The sequence below is a fragment of the Notamacropus eugenii genome, chromosome 4 (assembly GCF_028372415.1).
Source record: "Notamacropus eugenii isolate mMacEug1 chromosome 4, mMacEug1.pri_v2, whole genome shotgun sequence".
NCBI lineage: Eukaryota > Metazoa > Chordata > Mammalia > Diprotodontia > Macropodidae > Notamacropus > Notamacropus eugenii.
The window spans coordinates 93,424,693-93,444,808 of NC_092875.1; the positions used below are offsets into that span (position 1 = coordinate 93,424,693).

At 38.7% G+C, this 20,116-nt stretch overlaps 1 pseudogene; it reads right to left on the bottom strand.

The window, feature by feature from the left end:
• Positions 1 to 228: 228 nt before the first annotated feature.
• LOC140498198 (ethanolamine kinase 2 pseudogene) lies at positions 229 to 2,761 on the bottom strand (annotated as a pseudogene).
• Positions 2,762 to 20,116: the final 17,355 nt, after the last annotated feature.

Genomic DNA, 20,116 nt, shown 5'->3' on the forward strand with positions numbered 1-20,116 from the left:
TCTCTCTCTCCTTGCTGTCCAGGACTGAAACTCAAAGTGAGAGAGTCCTCAAATTTGGGTCCAGCGTATTCAAGATATATATAAGGTTAGGTAGGCATCTTGAGTAGGGGGCCACGCTATGGGTGGGAAGATCACACAGTGTGTCAGTAAGACACACTGACCTAGGCTTCGGCTAACAGTACCCCATAATTCTCCCAGCCAATCCTAAGTGTAATGGCAGTTTGGGAATAAGATAACTGGCAGGCCTTCTCAAGGTAACAGGAGCTAGCCAAAGGGTAAAGAATATAGACCCTGGGACTTGAGTGGGGAATAGTAAAACCAGGTTGAAGGTGGGGTAAAATTAGGAACCAGTAACTAAGTCTGGATAAAGTGAGAATGAAAGCAGTGCAAGGGAATCCAACAAAGCTGCAGATGGGAGGGGGCAAGGCTTTCTCAATCTGGGATCCCCTCATCCAAGACATATACACCCATTCACATGGTAGATTGGCGTGTGGTAGCTGCAGGGAAAGGAGTTCATCACTTTCTGCCTGGGAAAAGTAGGAAAGGAGGGATTCAATAATCTATGGACATCTATACTCTACCCAAATTGAGCAGAGTCCAATACATAAATAAGGCACCCCTGATGCCCAAGAGATATGAGGATAGGGTAATGTTTGGAGGATTCCTGAGGTTCCCACTGGTTTCCATTGATTGTTTTGGTCTCTGTCCTAGGTAATTGATCAGCCCTGGTATTTTATAGGCACTCCCTTCCCCCCCCCCACCAAAATTTAGGAAAGGGAGGGTAAAGGGGAAGGGTACCCTGAGCTGGCTGAGTTCCCAGAGGCTGAAGTCAGACACAGGGGAGCAAGGTCTACAGTAACTTTAATTTGAGTCTGGAGGCATAGGACATGGGCTTCTCCATTGTCCCACTATAGAGACACCACATACATCTCTCTCTTGCTTTGGCCGTTTAAGCATGGATCCCAGAACAAAGCAGGGGCGTTGAGGAAAGGAGGTCTGGCTAGGTGGACAGGATGAGAGGCCAGGCACTTTGGCTTCTCCAAGACCAACACCTGAGGCTCTACCTCAAAGTATTGGTTGCATCTGGTAACTGCATATCTGAGGAAGTCAAAATCAATGTAGAGAACTGATTCTGTATGAGAGCCCAGAAGAAGTGAGAGGCCAGAGCAAACTTATTAACTTGTACGTAGAGCTTCTCCACCTCCCTGGGGGTCCATAGCTGCCCTGTCCCATCCATCCTTGCAGAGTTGCTTGTGGGCTTGCAGGTAGTAATTCAGTCAACAAAGTTGAATCTCCCAGCTGGGATAAAGGCTATAGTCCACCTCTTTTACATCTGCAAACTCACTGAGGTGGTTGCCAGTGTCAAAGGCTTGGTAGTTGTAGCTGGTATGTTCATAGTTTATGAATCTGACATGACCTTTCTTTTCATTATGGATGATGTTCTCATAAAGCAGGTCATTATGGCAAAATACTATGGGAGAAACCAGCTGGGAAAGGTGCTACTTCATTCAGGTTATTGCAGCCTCAAGAACCTCTACACAAGTTATGCTCTGGGAAAGGCTGGAGTTGAAAGAATACCTGACAAGATAACTGATAGGCTAGGTTTGAACAGACAGCCATTGTCATGGATGGCATGGGTTTTCTCCATTTCCTGGACAATCAACCTGAAGAGCCAGGGTTCGAAGATATGCTTGGGCCCCAAAGTCAAGCCTGGGAGAAAATTATAGCACAAAACATTTTGGAATGCACAGTAGAGTTTGGTTGTACCATCATGCGCCCAAAGGAGCTGGAGGTTCCTGACCTCATTCTCCCAGTTTACCAAACCCATGACTCCCAGGCTTGCAGTCTTTTCATTATACTAGAAGTATATGTCATAAAGGACAGGTAGGTGGTACCATGGATAGAACCCTGGGTCTGCAGTCATGAAGACTTGAACTCAAATCTAGCCTCATCCACTTACAAGCTTTGTGATTCTGATACACCATTTAACCTTCATCTGCTTCAGTTTCCTCCTCTGACAAAGGGAACATTTATAGCATATAACTCTAAGTTAAGAAAAAAGCACTTAGCACAGATCCTGGGGCATAGTAGGAACTATATAAATGTTATCTATTATTGTTACTGTAATTGTTGTTATTATTAATAGGGATAAGAGGATTTTGCAAAATTTGATATACCACTTTTGATGGCACCATTTTCACCATTATCCAGGCTGGAAATTTCAAAGTCTTTGATTCTTTCCTTTCCCTCTCCCCTCATAACTAATTAGTTTCTGAAGATATTTCCTGCATAACTTTTTTTTTCCTTTTTACTCCTTCTACTACCTTCCTGTTGAGGCTTTGGCTCCCTTTCTCCCTAGAGAACTTCACTAATCTCCTAAATTATCCCTGCACGCCTTTGCAGTAAGTAGGGGCCAAAATTACAATAGGCTAAACCACTTTGGGTCATTGATAGGCTAGACTAGAGACAGACTGAGGATGGTTTTTTGCTACAGGTCATGTGACAACCGCCCAAAATCCTTTGGCAGGCCACATGTTGTGTAGGTCTCAGTATTCTCTCATACTCTAGGCTCTCTTCCCCTAAGCCACATGTTCTTGAAATCATCTTCCTCCAAGGGCACAACTTTGACCATGCCACTGTCTTATTCAGACTTCTTCAGTGGCTCCCCTTTGCTTGATCAATATAATCCTGACTTCTCTGCCTTGAGTCCAAGGTCCTCCACTTTCTGACTCCAAACCACTTCTCCTTGGGAATCACACAACTTCCCAGTTAGGTACCCATAGAGAACAGTACTCTGTGGAGGAGACATCATCTTTAGGAGCTGTCTTATCTGTACCATCATCCCATCTCAGCTTTTTGAAATTCATTTTATCCTTACAACATCACCTCAGAGGCCACATCTGGTCAAAAGCCTTCCCTGATCTTCAAATTCAATGCATTTGAATCCAAAAAGAATTCATTAATCTCCTACTATGTAATAGGCATTACTCTATACTACAATGATATACAGATAAAATTGCAATACTTCCTGCCTTCAAGGAGCTGTCATTATACTGAAAATGTATAACATGGATTTCTGAGTTACTCAAATGGTGCTCTCTTCAACTTGGATGTTCTCTCCAATGATATCCATCAAGATCAGTCTATGCATGCCCATTGTTTGTAACTCTTCTCCTATCATACGTTTCCCTAATGGCATGCTTTACTCCTATCTACTTCAAAGTTCTTTCCTTGTTATATGTTGCAATTTAATATGCCTACTTTGTGCCTCCCCATTGCCTTCTATGTAACATATTTTCCACTTACTGGAAATCATTGTGCTCTGTGTCTCACAGATAACTAACAAAACTGGTAGAATATAAATATTAAAAAGTTGGATTTTTATTTTGGGGGAAAGCTTGTTATAATCATTTGTAAAACTTATAACATCTTCCTCTCAGGTTTATTTGAGGATAAAATGATATGCCTTTAGAAAGCAGGCAGGTAGGTGAAGCAGTGGATAGAGCCCTATGGCTGGAGTCAGGATGATCTATATTCAAATCCAACCCTTACTAGCTATATGACTTTGGGTGTCAATTAACATCCTTTATCTTAGTTTCCTTAATTGTAAAATAAAGCTAATAACACCTGTCTCCCTAGGTTATTATAAGGATAAAATGAGACAATATTTGTAAAACACTTGACAAAATACTTGGTACATAGTAGACACTTAATAAATCCACATTTCCTTCCTACCTTTGACTGCACAATAAAAGCAAAGGCACCAATTCCTGTTTAAGAAGAATCTCTGTGCCATTTTTTCATTCTGCTGAAAGTTACTTCAGCCTTGTAGTTTACTCTCTAGCAAGACTGGTAGTAATGATGTGCTACAACTCCAGTAGTATTGAACACTAGACAAGGATATCATTTTTCAGGAACTAGCAAGTTTGCTTGATAGATGGCATAAAAACTGTATGGTTTTTGTCAGTTTCTTCTCCCACTTCCATCATTCTCTAATGGTCACTGCAGATGCAGAAGGGGGCCACATAAAAATCCATGGCCAACCAAGGCACTAGTGTAACGATAAGTTGCTTTATGGTTGCCTAGACTGGTCCTCAGGGAAGAGACTTGTTAGACTGCTAGACCATACCTGAAGACCAACCCGAAAGCACAAATAAAAATTGTAATTACAAAAGATATACAAGGTTAACGGACACAAATTTCAGAAAGTGGAGTCCTTGGTGGACTCCAAGACACTCTATGCCTGGCATACACTAAATGCTTAATAAATGTTTGTTGCCTGACTGAATTAGAGAGTATTAACAACTGAAGGCATCAGAAAAGGCTTTGGATAGAGGAAACGAGCTGATTGTTAAAGGAAGCTTGGGATCCTAAGATATAGAGATGAGAAAAGAAAATATCCTAAGCATGTGGGTCAGAGAGTACAATCACAGGCAGAAATTGTTAGCAACCTCCATCACAAGAACTCACTCTCTTGTCTCCAAACCTCTGTGAGCTCAACACAGCTTGTTTTGTGTTGGAGATATTGGTCTTCCCATCTTAGTTAGATTAAGAGACTCTGATGGCTGGAGCTCTTTTTAATTTCTCTTTTTCCTGCGAACTAAGCCCAGGTCCCTTATCATGTACCCACATTCCTGTCCACAGACAGTACTTTGAAATTTGAATAGATCTGTGATCTAGTCTATGTGCACCCTCCCTAAAAAAGTATTCCTCCTGAGCCAAACACATCTTCTCATCCTATGAGATGCTTGTCTAAGACTTTCCATAAATTCTCTGCAAAGGATCACCCTAATATAGGTGGAGGGAGGAAGAGTGAGGCTTCCTCTGGAATTTTTAGCATCGATTGGATGCAAATGGAAGATGCATGTTATCTTTGTTTTCTATGTGACTTGCCCACCCAGTTTTGTGGTACTACATCTCTCTGACATCCTTTTTCTGAGCCTCAACACTTACATTTTGAATTGAATGTAAAAAGAGAAAGCCTGAAATAATGCAAAGAAGTCTTGGCTCAAAAGACCTAGCCTTATTGCTTCTAACCTGTGTAGATTTAATTAATCTCTTACCTACTCTAAGCATCATTTTTTTTTCTTCTGTAAAAGATTAGAATGTATGATTTGAAATATGCCTCCTAAATATTTAAAGTTAGTGCTCCAAATAATGAACTACCTCATTTTTTCTTCTATCAGCTATATGATTCCCAGAATAAAACTTCCTTCCTTGTTTATCACTACCCTAAGGTGTTGTTTTCTCCATTAGAATATAAATTATGTGAGGGGAGTCCTCTTGGATTGTTATCTCTTGTCCTTAGCATAATGTTTGGTGAACAGTAAGCAAATATACTAGATACTTTTAATTCATTAAGTTATACATTCATTAATTTATATTAATATATACCTTTTCATATATTGTGTAGATATTTGGTAGCTGTATGAACTCAAGACAAGTCAACTAACCCCTCATAAACTCAGTTTTCTCATGGGTAAAGTAGCACCTATTTCATCAGTGTTATCATGAGGACCAACTGTGATAATATATGTTTCAAAAAAGTCCTTTGTAAAATTTAAGCAACTATATAAACATGTTAGCTATTATTACAATGATGATGTAACAAGAGGCACCTTGGTGGGGAAGTGCATAGAACACTGGGCTGAAAGTCAGGAAGACTTAATCTTTCTGAATTCAGATTTGCCCTCAGACACTTACTAGCTGTGCGACCCTGGGCAAGGCACTTAACCCTGTTTGCCTCAGTTTTCTTATCTATAAAATGAATTGGAGAAGTAAATGGCAACACACTCCAGTACCTTTGCCAAGAAAATCCCAAATGGGTTCATGAAGAGCCAGAAATAACCGAAAAACCCCTGAACAACAGTGTAGTTAAATTATCACAAGTAGACACTTTATTGCTTAGCCACAGACTAATGCCTAACCCTAGCTATAGACAGCTAGCCCTTTCCTTAGTCCCAGATTGACACTTAATACGAGAAAGAAAATTTTCAAAAAGCTATATACAAGAAAAACATATATAGAACAAATTGGAGAAAATCAGCAGAGAAAAGGACTAGTATTAGAATTTTCCCCAAAGTTTACTTCACTGGCCAAAATTGGAGTTGGGAGTGGGCCAGTACTTTTGGGGGTAGGAGAGGAGATAGATGATGAGTTTTCTTCTTCATTGCAACTGGCTTCTGGCACCAGAGAATGGCCCTGCCTAATCGGAGGTCATCCATCAAGCAATCTTTATGGTATTTGTTCTTGTGGATGACAATTGCAGGATAAACCCTAAACTTAGTCTCTACTTCAAGTCTAATCTGAACCACAGTCCCAATTTTAAGCACATCTTGGGCACAGATAACTGAGATTCATTTTACATATCAGACACAGATTGTTCTTAATTTTGCCTTCCAAGTTACTCTTAGATATCATCAAAGAAAGATAAGAAGATATATCTGGGAAGGGGCCTTCCTGGGACATAATCCAGGAGACTTGGTGGTGCTATATCTATTCCTGATGGTCTCCATAGAGTTACACAGGGAATATCTGGCAGACTGCTGAATCTCATTCGTCTGGTGGTTGAGTTCCCTAAGAGAACCTAAAAAGGTTCTGAAGTGTATCTAATCTGTATATAGTGGCACAAGTTGCAAGAGTGTTGTACTTGGCATCAGAAGACCTGGCATAAATATCTCTCCTATGTGACTTATTATCAGCATGACCTTGAAAGGGCTGAGCCTCAGTTTTCTCATCTATTAAAAGAGGAAGGGAAGAAGGAGGAGGAATAAGAAAAAAGAAAAAGAAGGCAATATGTCTGCCACATCTACTTCACAGGGTTGTTTTGAGAAAAGCTTTCTATAAACTGAAAGCAAGATGGAATTGTGAGCTATTATTATTAATATTACTCTCTATCCTCCCTGATAATCTTCTTGCCATTTACCTTGTCAGTGGGGCCAGTGACCATGCTCTAGTGGTTTTACCCTTTTCAGCTCTGAAGCTCCCACCCTAGGACCCCACTTTTCCACAGCCATATTCATCAAAATCCAGTTCATATGCTACTAAGTCCCAGCGATGCCAGCAAGGTAGAAGCCATCTCCACAATTCAAGTTGGATAATCCATGCTGTTTATCACTTGCAGTTTATGGATGTATGTACAGATGTCTGAAGCTATGCGTTTGACAGTTTGCTCTCATCTTGAATATTGCCTGTTTCGAAAGTTGATGAACTAGAAAATTTCTGTGAAAAACTTAACAATCTCCTCCAAACTAAGTAAATCTTTGTCTTCTTTGTTTTTAACCTGAATTCATGCTTCCACTTTTTGAAATTCCTGTGACATTTTATTCCTCCTAATAACTTGGAGAGTGAAGAGGCTTCTTCAAACCCCATTTAGCTTCTCTTCTGTGAGGGAAATCAGTCTTTGTTTTAAGCATAGATAACAGTAATTGCACCCAGGGAAGAAAAACAAATTATATACTCTCTAAAAGTTGCTACAAAATCCCTCCCTCTTTGTATATTTCCAGGAGATTCTCAGTCCTTAGTCCTTGCCTATTGTCCTTGTTAATAGGATTTGTGGCCAATCTACACAATGACCTGTTGCAACAAATTGCCTTTTGGTCATATCTATTTGCTTCACTGACTCAGTACCCAGATGCCCTTGAATCAAGTATTTATTAAATACTCACTATATTCCAGGCACAGGACTAGGTCCTAATGTTCCATAACACTTTCCTAACATCTGGTAGGTCATTCCTCTCACTTTTCTCAGGTGAGCCAAAACCCCTGGGTACAGTCTCTGCTGTTCAGTGTTTAACTCTGGACAAAGGTGAAAACATCAGATCATATGTCTTGGTTGTACTGGCCACAAAGGGAAACAAACAATGCTGAAATTAGGCCCCAAAACTCCACTTAGCTGAGTGCATGTGTGGAAGGGTGTCTCTGAGACTTCTCATCTTCAATCTCAATAAACAATGAAGATGGGACAAAACATAGTTGCATACTTATTACTCTTACAGGCATGGTAGTGTAGGTTAAAGAAGCCTCCTGGTAGCCTCTGTTACTGAGCCCCAAATCTTCTATGAAGACCTAGTATACTCCATTTATTTTAGTGGTAAGAGATCAAGCATTGATCAAGTGCCTACTATGTGCCAAACAAAATACTAGGAACTTTATAAATACTATTTCATTTGATAAGGTACTAATCATCTCAGGATCCTAAAGGCAATTCTCATATGCCATGGTTTCTGATCTTTTCTTAAAATTTATGGAATAAAAGAAGCATTTCTATTACATAGTACAATAAAAAAGATGATTGCACATGAAACTGCAAATCTGCTATATATAACTTGCCATTCCTTCCACGTACACAACAAAATTATCATGAAAATTTCTTTTTTCCCCTTTTTTTCTTTCCTCCCTCCCCTTCTAGGGATAACTACCAGTAGACACAAATATATAGATATAGATATATGTGAAATTATTTTATTCATTATTAAATTTGAATTTTTTAGTCATTCTAGGCATTTCTCTAAATTTTTTCCAATTTCTCCAAGTCCTTGATAAAATGCAGCCCCCAGAATGAAACACAGCACTCCAGGTACAGCCTGGGCAAGACAACACCACAGGACAAGGGTCACCCTGGCTGTAGACCCTAGACTACTATTACTTCACTCTTTTGGCAGCAGCATCATGCTATTAATCTATGTTGAGCTTGCGGTCCATTAACATCATTAGATCTTTAAAACAAAAACAAAAACTTCTTACATACTCACACATGCCTTGTCTTGAGCTTATATAGTTAAATTGGTTTTGATCCAAGGAAAAGAATTTGGCTTTATGCCTATTATGGCTAATACTTGATTTGACCTAATGTTCTGTTACATCTGAATACGGTATTTTTCAATCCTTACTCTATCAACCAGTATGTTGGCTCTTCCTCTCACTTTGGTATCTTCTGCACTTTTGAACAGCATGCCATCTACATCTTTATTCAAGACACTGATAAAAAGGTGAACAGCAAAGGCCCGAGGACTTTTACATAGTATTGAGTCAGTCTAAAGGTTTAAGGAAGAGGAGGAGAATGCTGATTTGCTGTTATTCAGTCATTTTCACTCATGCCTAACTCCCTGTGACCTCCTTTAGGGTTTTCTTGGCAAGAATACTAAAGTGTTTTACTATTTTCTTCTCCAGCTTATTTTACAGATGAGGAAACTGAGGCAAAAAGTGTTAAAGGACTTATCCAGGGTCTATCTGAAGTCAGACTTGAACTCAGAGAGATGAGTCTTCCTGACTTCAGGCCCAGTACTCTATCCAATGAACCACCTAGCTGCCCCTTGGGGAAGGTTGATACATGTATATTAAGAATATAATGGAAAGAGAGTTGGGAGTCAAGAAGCAGAACGCAAGTATCAGCTCTGCCAGCTACTAACTGTGGATTGTTAAGCAAGTGACTTCACCTCCATAGAACTCAGGTTCCTCATCTATGAGAAAGTTGCACTAGATAAATTCTACCATTCCTTCTAGCTCTAAAAAAGAGCAGGATTAGGTAGACAGGTGGCATAATGGTTAAAATGCTGGACCTGGCCTGAGAAAGATCTGAATTCAAATCTAGCACCAGACACTTAAGGCATGGAAGTCTGGTTGGTCACTGGTGATGTTACTACTGTTATGTGTGACCCTGGGAAAGTCTTTTAACCCTGTTTGCCTCAGTTTCCTCATTGAAAATGTCGATAAAATAGAACTTTACCTCCCTGAATTATTGTGAGGATAAAATGAGATATCAAAATCAAACATTCCTTTGTCTGTTTGTTTCTCAGACCAGCTAGGTGCTACAGTGAATAGAGTCCTGGACTTGGAAGACCTCAGTACACATCCACCCTAGGCAAGTCCCTTAACCTTGATCTGCCTCAGTTTACTCATCTCTAAAATGGGGATAATAATAGCACCTACCTCCCAGGATTGTTAAGAGGATCAAAGGAGAATAACATACTCAAAATGTTTTGTAAATTAAAAGCTCTATATAAATGCTAGCTGCTACTATTACCACTATTATTGTTTTGCTATTATAATAATTATTATTGTATTTGGAAAGTTCTTTGAAAATCTAAAAGTCTTACACAAATGCTACTATTATCACTAAGAGAAATGTATAGAAGTTGCAGAACAGTAGGTTTTGGCTTAGAAGTATAATAGATTTAGAGCATTAATACAGTGCCTAAGCATATAGTAGGTACTTAGAATTTCTTCTTTGATTGATTGAATCTTAAGGATCATTGAGATCACTTCTCTCATACTATAGATGAAGAAATCAAGCTATACAGAGGCGATATGACTCACCTAAGGTCATAGAGGAAATCGCTGTGAGAGCCAGGATTTGAACTTTGTCGTTCTGATGCCAAATCTAATACTCTTCCTACTGTGCCATGTCACTTCCCTTAGTGGAAGGTCCTAACCATTAGAGCTATCCCAAAGTGCAATGGAGTTCCTCAAGAAGGAGTGAGTTCCACTGGAAAGTTTCAAGCAGAAGGTAGATGATCATGCACCAAGAGTATTGGAGAAAGAATTCCTGCTCAGATAGGTGTTGGACAGCTCCTTTATGGGGTCTCTTGCATCTCCAAGAGGCTGTGAATTCTGTTATCCTGTAAGAAGATGGTGATGATAGCATTTATATAGTACTTTCAGGTTGGCTTTACTAAAATGCTTTACAACTATTATCTCATGTAGGTTTTATTATAAACCTCATTTTTCAGATGAATAAAGTGAGGCAGATTAAGGTTAAAAGACTTGCCTAGGGTCACACAGCGAGTAAGTATCTGAGGCTGGATTCAAACTCAGCTCTTCCTGATTCCAGACCCAGTGTTCTGTCCACACACTGAGGCTGATTGAAGAAAGACTAGAATAAGAATCTGGTTAGGAGGCTACTATAATATTCCATGCAAAAGGTGATGAGGACCAAGACTGGGCTTGAAACCATAGAAGTGGAAAGAGGCCAGAGACATTGTGGAGAAGACTTAGAAATGACCAGGCAAACAGCTGGATGTGAATGAGCAGGGAGGATAGGGATAAAAGGTGGATAGTGGACTTCCCTTCAAAACTCCTCTATGCAGTGGTGCATGAAGATCAATAGTTGCTCTTTATTTAGCCATAGAAGGGGTGTCCCTTTCCACCACAGGGTCTCTTGCAAAGCCTGATGCTGGCACATTTCCATGTGAGTCATACCCAGAGCAAGGCTTGAGGTACAAAAACCACTGTCATCCCAATGTAAGCCTCCTCTGGCTGCCCCTCTGCCTCAAGAACTCAATAATAGTGACAGCCCCACATTGCCAAAGATATACATCTGGTTCTCGGAAGTCAGCTGAAAGAATCCAATATTGTTTAGGCCCTGGAGTAGGGGAATGGAAAATGATCATTTTAATGTCATTTTTATTGTGTGATGTCAACTCCATATTTCAATATTACATGAAACGGAAGAAGGTTTTTATGCTTCAGCTAATAAGGAGAGCCTGATGCTTGAAGTGTCATTAATTCTAGATTCATGACACATCTGTCTTTCAGGTAAAACAGCAGCATTAGATAACTGGCTCCACTAAATAGCATTTTGGAAGACTGGAAGTGCCAGCCAGCGAGCTTGATCACACAGATTGGCAGGTTCTGATTGGAGTGGGGGGGGGCAGATAAGTGAACCCTCCCCATAAATATTTGCTTGTAAATATTCAATTGAATTCAGTTCTACAAACACTTACCAAGCACTTAGCTTATATATTACTATGGGAAAAATAAAAGTTTGGATAAGACTCAATTTCTGCTTTCATATAACTCACAATCTAATCAAAGGACAAAGGATAAGACACACACACACACACATCACAGAGAAATATACTACACAGTATTAGATGATGGATACATTAGGAATGCCCAAAAGAAAGTACTATACAAAATCTGAGGGGGAAAGGCCATACTTAGAGTTGGAGTCATAACTTGACTGGAGTAGTCATGGTTTTATGTTGGAACTACTTTTTTTTTTTGGGGGGGGGGGTATGGAGGAAGGGAGCAACACTCCTTTCCTAAAGACTTATAGAAACCAGAGATCATTATCCCTCTGTCTTGTTATTTTCTGCTGCCCCACACACTTAGAGGACTGTCAGAGAACACAGATTCTGGGGGACAGAAAGGTAGTAAGGTTATAGGCTTGTGCAATGGAAAAAGTAATTCATTTAGAGTTAGAAGACCTGAGTTCAGATACTGACTTTGGCTCCCACTACCTAAAAGACAACTAGTTCTCACTTGACTTATAAAATGAGGGAACCAGACAAGATGAACTCTAAGGTTCTTTCCAGCTCTCACTCTATGGTCTTAATGGATAAACTGTTTCACTTACCAGAACCAATTGCTATGCTTCTTCTCATCTTCAATTAAATTTGATCTTTCCACTAGAAATCCTAATTACAGATCAGCCTAGAGTTCATGTAGCTAATCACTGAGCCTATGGTTCCACCATTAAAACTTTCTTTGGGATGAAGCATGACCTCCTTAGCCTTGAGAATTTCAACAAACACTCATAAGGAGCCCACTATGGTCAGTTCCACTCAATAAAACCTTCTCCAGACTTTCTGATTTTGATTCAATCACATTTTGACCTATTGTTTTTTCTCCAAAGAAAGGAATCTATTTCTCAGAGAAGGGAGAATAATTGAGCTGAGGTTGCACAACTAATTCCTGGCAGAGATGTAACTAGTTATAACGGTGAAAAGCTAAGCAAACCAAAGGACCACATTGGTCATGTCTAATATATATCCCTTATTCCATACCTATCTGACACCTAATGAATGAACATAAATTCTTTGATTATCCAGCCTTTTACGGAAGACCTCTAATGGGAAGTAGCCCACTATTTCCCAAGGCAACCCATTCCATTTCAGAATAGCTTGCTTATTGGGAAGTTTTCCATACCTCAAACCTAAATAGGCTACTTTCTAATATCTTCTCATTATTCTTAGCTCTGTCTTCTAGGATTAAGCAGAATAGGTATACTTCATGAGTAAATATGCCATCCATGCCTTTATCTAAGTCACTGACCCCACAGGAGAACTTTCATTTTGATATCAATTCATTAGCTATGTGACTCTAGGTAAGTCACTTAACCTCTGCCTGCCTTATGTTTTTTTCCAACTAATAAACAGAGATAACAATAACATCTAACTCCTAGGGTTGTTGTGAGAATCAAATAAGATGATACTGATAAAGTCCTTAGCAACAGTTCCCAGAACATAAGTGCTTTAAAATGTCTCTTTTCTTCCTTCCTTCCTTCCTTTTTTCATTCCTTAAATTCAATCATTCAATCAGGGCCAAATTCTTATTATTGTACTATCATCCTGCCCATATGTCTCCATTTTTCTATGAGAACAGTATAACATAATACATAAAATGCTTTTCTAAAAGCCATGTAAACTAGCTACAGTATTTCTTTAATCTATTATATTAGTAGCCATGTCAAATGAGATTAGTCTGACATGACCTGTTCATGTTGAAGTTATGATGTCTCTGTGATGATTATTTCCTTAATTAGATTTAAGCTAAAAATTTGTTTAATAACACAGTATAGAATTAAATGTCCATGGCCAGGTCATGTCAGTATAGTAAAAAATAATTGTGCTTTTCAAATTACATATTTTATACTATACCATTCAAATGATCAAAGAGATACTTGTTAAAAGAAACAAAAAATAATAACAATATTATTTTGGATAGATAAATAATCAAAAATATCAAGTAACATCATAGAAAAAGTGGGAATGAAGGGAAGAGAAAATGACCAGATATCAAACTATACCATGAGGCAGAAATTATGGAAAACTGTCTGTACTGGGTAAATGCTTGAAAAATAGATTCATGGAAAGAACTGGATAAGCAAAATGTGGTTTAGTTTTCAATTAACCCAAGAATGCTGATTATTGGGGTAGGGATAAATTTGACACAGACTTCTAAAAAACTGAAAAACAATATTTTAGGAAAAAAATAGGTTTAGAGCATAATTTTGTGCATTATACCATGATGATTTACAAATGCATAAATTATCCAAATATAGACAGTCATTTTGATATTTTGAAAATTGATAGATCTATGATCTCACTGATGTGAGTAGTCTTTCCTATGGTGCAGATTGCAATCCATATACACTTTCTTTTCCTGTGACTCTTTCATCCATGTATTCCCATAAATTACTTAAAAGAGTTTACCGGGATGGGCGGAACCAAGAAGGCAGAGTAGAAAGATGTACGTAAACTAGCTCTTCCCCACAACCCATAAAATACCTGTAAAGAAAGACTCTCAACAAATTCTACAGCAGAGAAGCCACAAAACAACAGAGTGGAAAAGATTTCCAGCACAGGTTGACCTGAAAGGCTGACAGGAAAGGTCTGCCCCACCAGATGCGGAGCAGAGCCCAGCTCAGCCTCAGCTGTGGGGCACAGCACCTGGAGGAGGACCCAAGCAAATTTCGGGGACAGAATCCCCAGCTGCAGTAGTAGCAGTTTGAAGATCCCTCAACCCATAGGCACCAAAGATAAGTGAGAAGATTTTTTCAGCTGGCCAAGAAGGGAGCAGGGTCTTCCCATAACTCAAGCCTCAGGTAGCAGTGGCAGAGGCCACCTAGGGCAGCAGCAGCTCCCACAGCAGCCTGCATCCATTGTTGGCTCATAAAATGCCCAGGGGAACTGAGCAGCTGATCCTTACCTAAGCCTTATGTAGCAGCCCTGTTCCCACCAAAGGCTCCTGGGGGAAATGAGCAGCTGATCTTTATCTCACACTGAATGGTAGCCCTGCCCCTGCCTAAATCCCCTGGGGGAATTAAGAAGACTATCTGAATCTCAGCCCCCAGTGCTGGCTTGGTTGAACTGGAGGCCAGGTGGTTATGGAAAGGAAACTCTACTACTCACAGATTCTGGGCACAGAAGTTTCTTGTTGCTCCCAGATCAGTGTACACATTTGTTTATGCCACGTTGGAGGAACTGAGATCTTACGGATCCTCAGAGTATACCCTACTCTTGACAAAGGACCCAAAAATTGAGTAACTGGTTAGGAAAACCCAAAAAGGGGGAAAAATGAGACTATAGTAGGCTACTTTCTTGGTGAACAGATATCTTCTCCCATCCTTTTGGATGATGAAAGACAATGCTTACCATCAGGGAAAGACATAAAAGTCAGGGTTTCTGGATCCCAAATATCCAAAATAAATATTCAATGGTCTCAGACCATAGAAGAGCTCAAAAATGATTTTGAAAATCAAGTTAGAGAGGTGGAGGAAAAATTGGAAAGAAAAGTGAGAGAGATGCAAGAAAATCATGAAAAGTGAGTCAACAACTTGTTAAAGGAGACCCAAAAAATGCTGAAGAAAATGATATCTTTAAACATAGGCTAACTCAATTGGCAAAAGAGGCTCAAAAAGCCAACAAGGAGAAGAATGCTTTAAAAAGCAGAATTAGGCAAATGGAAAAGGAGATTCAAAAGCTCACTAAAGAAAATAGCTCTTTAAAACTTACAATGGAAAAGATGAAAGCTAATGACTTTATGAGAAACCAAGAAATCACAAAACAAAATCAAAAGAATGAAAAAATGGAAGATAATGTGAAATATCTCATTGGAAAAACAACTGACCTGGCAGGAGAGACAATTTAAAAATTATGGGACTACCTGAAAGCCATGATCAAAAGATGGGCCTAGACATCATCTTTGATGAAGTTATCAAGGAAAACTGCCCTGTTATTCTAGAACCAGGGGGCAAAATAAATACTGAAAGAATCCACCAGTCACCTCCTGAAAGAGATCCAAAAAGAGAAACTCCTAGGAACATTGTAGTCAAATTCCAGAGTTCCCAGGTCAAGGAGAAAATATTGCAAGCAGCTAGAAAGAAACAATTCAAGTACTGTGGAAATACAATCAGGATAACACAAGATCTAGCAGCTTCTATATTAAGGGATTGAAGGGCATAGAATATGATATTCCAGAAGTCAAAGGAACTAGGACTAAAACCAAGGATCACCTACCCAGTAAAACTAAGTATAATACTTCAGGGGGAAAATGGTCTTTCAATGAAATAGAGGGCTTTCAATCATTCTTGATGAAAAAAGCAGGGTTGAAAAGAAAATTTGACTTTCAAACACAAGAATCAAGAGAAGTATGAAAAGGTAAACAGGAAAGAGAAATCATAAGGGACTTACTAAAGCTGAACTGTTTACATTCCTACATGGAAAGACAATATTTATAACTCTTGAAACTTTTTTCAGTATCTGGGTAGTTGTTTGGACTACACACACACACAGACACACACACATACACACAGAGACAGAGATGGAGACAGAGAGAGAGATGGACAGAGAGAAAAAGAGAGAGAGAGACAGACAGACAGACAGAGAGCACAGGGTGAGTTGAATAGGAAGGGTTCATATCTAAAACATGAAATTAAGGAAGGAGAGAGGAATATATTGGGAGTAGAAAGAGAGAAATGGAATGGGGCGAATTATCTCTCATAAAAGAGGCAAGAAAAAGACTTTTCAATGGAGGGAAAAAGGGGGAGGTGAGAGCAAAAATGTGAAGCTTACTCTCATCACATTTGACTCAAGGAATGAATAAAATGCACACTCATTTTGGTATGAAAACCTATTTTACAATACAGGAATGTGGGGGAGAAGGGGATAAGCAGGGTGGGGGGGATGATGGAAGGGATTGCAATAGGAGGAGGGAGCAATTAGAAATCAACACTCTTGGGAAGGGACAAGGTCAAAAGAGAGAATAGAAGAAATGGAGGCAGGATAGGATGGAGGGAAACATCGTTCGTCTTACACAACATGACTATTATGAAAGACATTTGCAAAACTACACATATATAGCCTATATTGAATTGCTTGACTTCCCAGTGAGGATGGGTGGGGAGGCAGGAAGGAGGAGAAGTTAGAACTCAAAGTTTTAGGAACAACTGGTGAGTACTGTTCTTGCATACAGCTGAGAAACAAGAAATACAGGTAATGGGTTACAGAAATTTATTTTGCCCTACAGGACAAAAGAGAAGATGGTGATAATGGAAGGGAGGAATTTTGGAAGGGAGGGCAGATTGGTGGTAGGGGTAATTAGAATGCTTGGCATTTGGGAGTTGGGGGGAAGAGATGGGGAGATAATTTGGAACTCAAAATTTTGTGATAATGAATGTTGAAAACTTAAAATAAATAAATTAAAAATAAAATAAAATAAAAGAGTTTACCTTATGTGGCTGGAACCTTCCCATAGATGCTTTGCTTTTGACCAGATGCCAATGGAACATGCAGGCCATATTGGTTAACACTCTCACTACTCAAATTCTTTTTTAGTTATAAATCTCTCCTATGATATCACTTATACTGATTAGGTAGCACAATTCTTCATCAGAGCAGCACATTATTTAAAAGTTGGAACAGACATAAGGGGCCAACCTGCCCAATCCATGCTCTGTTTTCTTTTTATTAGTTATTTATTTTTAATAACCTTTTCTTTTTAAATTTTGAGTTACAGATTCTTCCCTTCTCTTCCACCTCTCCCCGACTCATTGAGAAGGCAAACAATGTATCATAATATTATGTATGTGCAATATATTTCCATATTAGCCATTTTAAAAGAAAGAAAGGAACGAAGGAACGAAGGAAAGAATGAAGGAAAGAACAAAGGAAGAAACAAAGAAGGAAACTAAGAGGGAAACAGAAGGAAACAAAGAAAGAAACAAAGAAAATTATACTTCAATTTGCACTCACAATTCATCAGTTGTCATTGTTGGCATGGATAGTGTTTTTTTCCTCATGAGTCCTTTAGAATCATCTTGGATCATTGTGTTGATCAGAGTAGCCAGTTCTTTCACAGTTAGTTCTCATTACAACATTGCTGTTGCTTTGCACAATGATCTTCCAGATCTTCCAAATTTACTTTGCATCAGTTCATGTAAGTCTTAACGTTTCTTTTTTTCTGAAACTTCCGCCTTATCATTTCTTATAGCATAATAATATTCCATCACAATTATATGCACACTTGTTTGGCCATTCCCCAAATGATGACCATTCCTTCAATTTCAAATTCTTTGCTGCCACAAAATATGTACAAAAAGTATTTTTCTGCATATAGGTCCTTTTTCTTTTCTCTCTGAGGATAAAGACCTAGTAGTTATATTGCTGAATCAAAGGGATCACAGTATTGTAGCCCTTTGGGCATAATTCCAAATTATTCTCCAGAATGTTTGGAACAGTTGACTACTCCACCAACATTTTATTATTGTGCCTCTTTTTCCTTATCCTCTCCAGCATTTGTCATTTCTGATAGGTGTGAGGTGGTGCCTCAGACTTGTTTTAATTTGCCTTTCTATAATCAGTAGTTATTTATAGTACTTTTATATGACTACAAATAATTTTTGTTTCTTCTTCTGAAAACTGCCTCTTCACATCTTTTAACCATTTATCAATTGGGGAATGTTTCTTATTTTTACAAATTTGACTAAATTCTCTATATATTTGATAAATGACGCTATTATCAAAGAAGCTTGCTGTAAAATTTCATGCTATTATTTTGTGTTTGGTGACTTTTAGCAAAACGTAATTTCCCTGATTACCTCTTTTAATTATTTCTAGTTTTGCTTTTGCGTTGTCTGAGATCATAATTTTACCCCTGCTCTCTTCACTTCAGATGAGGCATAATAGACTCTGTTCCAGTCTTTTATTTCATTTCTCTGTGTGTCTTTCTGTCCTGTATGTCTCTTGTACAAAATCATTGTTGGATTCTGATTTCCAATTCATTCCACCATCTGCCTCTGTTCTATGGGCTAGTTCATGCTATTCACATTCACAGTTATGGTCACTAACTGTTCATTCCCCTCCATCCCATTTTCCTCTTTTTTTTATTTATCCTACTCACTCTCTTTTTATCCTGTCCTTCCTCAAAAATCTGTTTTGCTTCCAAACACTGCCTCCCCAAGTTTTTGTTCCCCCTTATCATCCCTTTCCTAATATCTCTCATCTCCTTTCCCTCTTATGTCTTTACTGGGTAAAACAAGATTTCTGTGCCCAACTGATGTTGTGTGTATACATACATTCATATATGCATACACACATATATATGTGTGTATAGATATAGATAGATAAATTCTTTCAACCAGTTCTGAAGAAAATGACGTTCACACATTCTGCCATCCATTTTTCCCTCCAGTATAAAAGTTCTGCCTTGAATGCCTTCTTTATGTGAGAAAATTTCCCCATTCTGTCTATCTCTTTCCCCTTCTTCTAGTTCATCCCTCTTTCTCATTCCTACATTTCTTTTAGAGGTCATCCCAAGATAATCAACTTACATCTGTGTCCTCTGTCTATGCAGACTCTTTCCAAGTGCACTAATAAGAAAGTTCTTAGAAGTTATATGTATCATTTTCCCATAAAGGAATATAAACTGTTTAGCTCCATTGAGTCCATTATGATTACTCTTTCATATTTATCTTTTTATGCATCTCTTGAGTCTTTTTGTTTGAATATCAAACTGTTTATTCAGCTCCGATTTTTTCATCAGGAACGCTTGGAAATCTATTTTTCATGTGAAGGACTATATTCAGTTTTGATGAGCAGGTGATTTCTGGTTGTAATCCTAGCTCCTTCAGCTTCTAGAATGTCATATTCCAAGCCTTCTAATCTCTTAATGTAGAAGCTACTAAATCTTGTGTGATCCTGACTATGACTCCATGACATCTGAATTGTTTCTTTCTGGCTCCTTGCAATATTTTTCCTCATCTTGGAAGCTCTGGATTTTGGCTACAATATTCCTGGGAGTTTTCATTTTGAGATCTCCTTCAACAGATGATTGGTGAATTCTTTCCATTTCTATTTTATTATCTATACCAGGTACAGTTGGCAATACAGCTTCCTTCCTTCCTTCTTTTCTTCTTTCTTTCTTTCCTTCCTTCCTTCCATTTCCATCAGAAATGTTGCAAGATATCTTGGAGTTTACAGACTGAGTTTCTTTCTTAAAGACTATGCCTCAAATCCACATCACTCTGGCTGTTACTGACTGGCCAACAACAAGTCTAGGACAAACTCTACTAGATCATTATTTGGGCTCTGATTGACTCAGAATGAATGCAAAT